Source organism: Ipomoea nil, unplaced genomic scaffold, assembly GCF_001879475.1.
Source record: "Ipomoea nil cultivar Tokyo-kokei standard unplaced genomic scaffold, Asagao_1.1 scaffold0302, whole genome shotgun sequence".
NCBI lineage: Eukaryota > Viridiplantae > Streptophyta > Magnoliopsida > Solanales > Convolvulaceae > Ipomoea > Ipomoea nil.
In genome coordinates, this window is record NW_017616730.1 from 4353480 (window position 1) to 4359572 (window position 6093).

Sequence of the window (6093 nt, forward strand, 5' to 3'; positions counted from 1 at the left end):
AACCGATCAGGCCGTCGTGTGCAAATGGTCAAGCAATCACTGATCGTATATACATTACCATATCCCGTACGCAGACGGTTAGAAAGCTTTACAATACTCACTAATATAACGAACGAGGCTAACACGCAGGTTGAGCCCCCACTCCGTTAAAAAATACATAAAAAAGACTAATGTCTAAACATGACGAGGTGCTCGGAATTCCAAGTACCCTTGATCTCCCGACCGGTTGTTGTCTCCAGTCGGTATGTTCCGGGCCGAACGACTGCACGGACAACATACGGCCCTTCCCAATTTTGCGCGAGCTTTCCTCCTTCAAGTGGTTGACTGTCCTCTCGTCTCCAGAGCACATAATCTCCCACTTGGAAATAACGAGGGCTGACACGAACATCTTTGGAGCTCTTTACTCGCTTCTGATACTCTGCCATGCGTCGAGCGGCTAGCTCCCTCTTTTCCTCGACTCCGTCGAGATCCACGACCATCGAATGTTCATTCTCCTCAGCGTTAAATGTACGTTCTCGAGCGGTCGGGATCCAAGCCTCGATCGGTAGTCGGGCTTCTGCTCCATAAACAAGGGAGAACGGTGTTTCCTGTGTAGCTTCTCTCGGGGTCGTTCGATAGGTCCACAGTATATATAGCAATTCATCAGCCCAGCTGCGACCCGCCGAGTGCAGCTTCTTCTTCAGACCTTCCAAGATTGTCCGATTGGCGTTCTCCACTTGTCCGTTTCCCTGCGGGTAAGCCACCGACGATCGAACATGGGTTGTCCCGATCGTGGCTAAAAAATTCTGGAAATACTGGCTCACAAATTGGCGGCCGTTGTCGCTGATGAGATGCACGGGCACACCAAAGCGGGAAACCACATTACGCCATAAAAACCGAGCACACTGCTGAGACGTGATCGTTGCTAGCGGCTCAGCCTCGATCCACTTGGAGAAGTAATCGATGGCGACTATCACGAACTTTCTTCGACCGGCCAACTGAGGAAAAGGCCCCAGAATGTCTACCCCCCACCTTGCAAAAGGGATGGCGGTCGTGACAGGCTGGTAAAAAGTGGCCGGTCGTCCGGGCATCCGTGCAAACAGCTGGCATGTCTCGCAATCCCGAGCGAGCTTATCACAATCAAGTTGTATTGACGGCCAATAATACCCGATCACCATGATCCGACGGGCTAGTGATCGGCCTCCTTGATGTGAGGAACAGATGCCGGAATGTAACTCTTTCATCACGAGGTCGGCCTCAAATGCGGTCAAGCAACGCATAAGCGGGCCTCCATATGATCGTCTGTAAAGACGTCCTTCCAAAACTTGGAACCTCGGGGCTCTAAGCTTGGTCTTTCGAGCACGCTGGGGGTCGTCTGGGAGCCGACCGTGCTCGAGAAATTGTTTCAGATCGGTGATCCAATCGTCCTCTGCCGGTTGGATGGGATTGACTGACAATCGGTGTATACTGTGCTTCGGGATCACCACGATCCGAGCGATCTTTGACATATGTTCCGGGGCGTCCTGAGCCAACTTGGACAGAATATCGGCATCTTCATTGTCCAATCGGGGAATATGGTGGACGGTATATCCGCGGAACTAAGCAAGCTTCTCCATGGCCAGGTCTCGGTACTGTTGTAGACGTTCGCCATTCACTTCATAATCTCCGAGAACCTGCCCGACCACGAGCGCGGAGTCTGTTTGAGCCCTCAAATATTCAGCCCCCAGGTCCCGAGCGCACTGTAAGTGTAACACCCCAGAATTTTAAGACTTTTTAAACTTATAATAAAGCAGAATCTTATTAAAACCCAAGATGTAAATACAAGCGTACGGGGTGCTATGCCACACCTGGGCTAGAGAACCCAAGTGCACAGGCTAACTAACTAATATCCTCGAAGAGTAAATACATAAACGTGGCATGCAGGCCAAAAGGAAAGCTATCTACTTCTACATTCCAAGTTCTAGCGCGCTCCAGTGACTAAATCTTCTGTGCCTGAAAGCCAAATATATCTGTTCAGCGAGAGATGCTGGTAACCCACTCCAACGCGTTGAAATATAATACATATAGCAATATATATAGATATATAAAAAACCATTTTGAGCATGAAGATATATCCTACGAACTCTAGCTTTAAAACCGGGAATGACTCGATAGATAATGCCAGACACAAGCAACAGTTATAATAGTCATAAGCAGTTCACAATAGATAAGGCGAATAAGGCAAGGCGTAAACAGTAATCATAACCCAACATAACAGTCCCCAACATAAATCTCACAGTCACATCCGTCAAGGTACTCATAACCACAACTCTTCCATATCTCAACACATAGCACCTTTTGTTGGCGCCACAGGACCAATCGCATGCCCATACATGAGGGTCAGCGCATATAGCTCTGACACGGCCCCGCAGCACCCTGCCCCGTATCGCAACACGGAGGGGTCGATCGCAACCAACCGATGAACCGCAGCTCATAAGAATGTGTAATCTGACTGTAGCCAGGAATTCCCATCTGACTACAGCCAGCCTCTGAACCGCAGCTCGGGAAAATGTCATCTGATTGCAGCCAGGAATTCCCATCTGACTACAACCAGCTTCTGGACCGCAGCCCAAGATACCGTCATCCGACTGCAGCCATGAATTCCCATCTGACTGTAGCCGGCTTCTGAACCGCAGCTCAGGATAACCAATCCGATCGCAACCGAATTGGGCAACACACACACATAACACATAGCAAGCACATGCAACCCACATTACACATTGGGAAGGGAACACAACGTATAAATAAACCTATGCGTGATCCATCACCAACTAGGAATAGCCCTAAGGGGTTCACACTTCTTCCACCTAGGTCAACGGGATACCAATTCAACTAGCATGCAATATAATCGACTCATAAACCTACGAACGGTACCCGAAATATCAAACTAGACATAGGCACGACAACGGGGTCCGTTGGGACACCACGGGGATCGGGGAAACATCAAACGGGGAAGCCGGGGTCCCGAGGGGGGGAAAGATTCCAGCGGGTAGCCGGTGGGTGGGGGGTCACCCGCCGGCTGCACGCCGGAAATACTGTTCCGGGCAGCGGGTCGCCGGCGGGTAGCTGCCCGCCCGCCGGCTGCCCGCTGCCGGAGATGCACTTTCCGGCTGTGGGTAGGTGGCGGGTCCCCTACCCCCCACTGACTCCTAACACGCAATTTCGCCCCGGGGACCATTGTGGAACCCGAAACCATGCTTAGACACTTTATAACGCAATTAACGACAACACGTAGACAATTAACGGGTCAAATACGAGAAACGAACGGCACATAACCTATCATGCTTTTCTAAACATAATCAACACCCAAATATGCGATTTCCCCACCCGATAATCCAAGAATAATACCATACGATACAACCTAGGGTTCTAATCACTTTTATGTTAACAAGAATACGATTCGTCTTCTAATTGCAAGATTCGGTAAGAACAACACATAATCATCAAGGATACCAATTAATCATCAAGAACATCATAATCATCAAGAACAATACATAATCATCAAGAATACCAATTAATCACCAAGAATATCATAATTATCAAGAAACTCCCAATATCAAGATTATCAAGATTCCCCATGGAATCATCAATTCAACATCAATAATAATAATCATCATAATTTCGCCATTCACAATAATTTGGGGGAAACCCTAAGGGGAAATCATAACTATAAAAATAGGTTTTGTTGAGACATGGGTTACCTCTTAGCCTTAATTAATTCCTTGGCTACGAAGGATCTTTCTTTAAGCTTTCTTGATTTCTTGATTTCTCCTAGGGGAATTCTTGGAGCTCTTTGGATGGTGAGAGATTATTGTGGTGGGAATTCTAGGTGCCTCCTAAGTTCCCTATTTATATATTTAAGACTCCTAATTAGGGCCTGAATGATATGGGTTTACTAATTCTATTCCTTATAGGATTAAAGCGGATCTTAATCATAATCTGAATAGTAAAAGGCCTACTTCCTTTATTCCTAATAGATAACTAGGTCTAGGATTCCTAATTAGGATCTGAATAGTAAAAGGTTTACTTTCTTTATTCCTAATAGGCTTAAGCCTCTAATTTAGGCAAGGGTCCACGGTTCATGGTGGACCATATTAATTAATTAAAGGGAAACCTAACATAATTAAATCATATTTAATTATTATAAGCGGGATTAATTAAATAATTAATCCAGGATTGAAGGCCGTAACACGGGGTGTTACACTCTCCCCCCCTTACAAGAAGCTTCGTCCCCGAAGCTTAGAAATCATTGCAGGGTTAACGAGTCAAGAGTAGAACGGTGGTCCTATAGACAAGGTATTCTACGGGGAAACTGTATAATTGTATGTCCATGTGTGTTGGGTTTTTGGGAACGATTAGGTTTACAAGACTAAGAGAGCGGGTTTCAACTTGATGACAAATTGAATTCAATGATTAGGATCAAGGTTTTCAAGGTCGCAACTTAGGTTATGAGGTTGTCGCCTTGTGCGGAGTCGTTAAAACCTGGAATCAAGGATGGGGTTTGAAGGGTAGAAAGGGTTTTGAGATAAGGAGGGGGCCGATTTTCCGAGGGAGGGAAAGGAATTTGGCCAGGATGGGTTAAGGGTTCTTGATCTCAAGTGGATAATCTGGTTTGATACTTTGATCACGATGCGTCGACGAGCCGTTGATCCTCCTTCCTTGGTGTTGGCGCTTGCTTGACTTTAAGATCCTTGTTAGACCTTGCTTCCCAGGCTAAGGTTTCATCCTTTTCTTCTATCTTGAGGGAGTTTCCTGTGGTGATTTAACACTTACTTCATTAATGCGCCCAAGGTCTTGACCAAGTTGGGTCAACTAAGCCAATTTCTTAAGGCGCATTTCCCAAATTCTTCCCAAAGTCTCTTGGAGTCGATGGGCTTTGGGTTGAATTTCCCTTCTTATTGAATTTCATCTCCTCTTTAGTGGATGAAATTCTTAGTAAGACTTCATGTCTTACCCGGGGTCCGGCTTGTTGTGCCCTTTTGTGTTATTTTTAAAGATGAAGGTGTCCTTGCGTTCCCCTTTTTCTTTTTAAAGCGCAGTCGGTTACCAAATCTCGTTGTGGGATGACTCGGTGACCTTACGAGTCATCTCATTTCCTTATGGGTCCTTAATGACCCTTGAAATCTTGGCGCAAATGTGCTCTTTCCCCTTTTGCTTAGCACCACGGACTACGTAGTTCTTGATTCCATACAACTTTGTAAGGAGTCCTCTGATTTGCTCGAACGACGTCCATGGTTTGGAGTAGTCCCGGTTTAAGCATTTTGACTTTTAAGGTCTTCATGGGTTCTTGGCACGAGTTCCCAACCCGCTTCCTTGGTTTGCGCAATCCTTTATGCCAAACATCCCTAGTCGGTTGTATCGTAGGATTCAACTTCAATTACTCGTGCAACGTTTCCCGATTGGTGCCTCGTGCGTCAAGGTCTTTTACGTAGGATGCTATGTTTGGGTGGTCCATGGTTTCTTATCCGAGACTCACATTCATCAATCGAGGCACACAAGTGCGCCGCAAATCAATAAAATGAGGGGTTAAGAAATCAGCACATTGTACCAGTGGGCGCGAGGTGGGCGGTCGTCCGCCTGCCAAGCCCCTGCCAAGGACCCGCCAAGGTCCCGTCAAGGACCCATTGGGGACCCGCGGGAAAACGACTAGGGAGAGTCAATTCCCTTGGGAAAGACCCCAGAAAGGCACCGATTCATGTCGTGACAAGTCTCATGCCCTTGAGCACTAAAAGGGGCTTGAATACATAGGATGACCCATCGTACAACGTTTATTGGTCCTTAAGCACGAGTTCTAGATGAGTCAAGACTCTTGTATGTTCGTTCCGCTTAGTAGGTCGGGTCCGGTTTCCAATCAGCAGCCTCGTCATCTTCACCGGGTTGTTTGGTTATAAACCAACTTCGTCTCTTCCTTGCTTGATTAAGGGTAAGCCCTCTTGGTTCTTCTTGGAGTTCAGCTTGTCGCCCGTTCTTTGTTCAATCCTTTGGTGACCGAGTGCTCGGTGATGGATTTCCCTTCCTTGGGATGCATTTGATTGACTGCCTTTGACGTCGCATGGTGTATTGGCGACTTTGCGT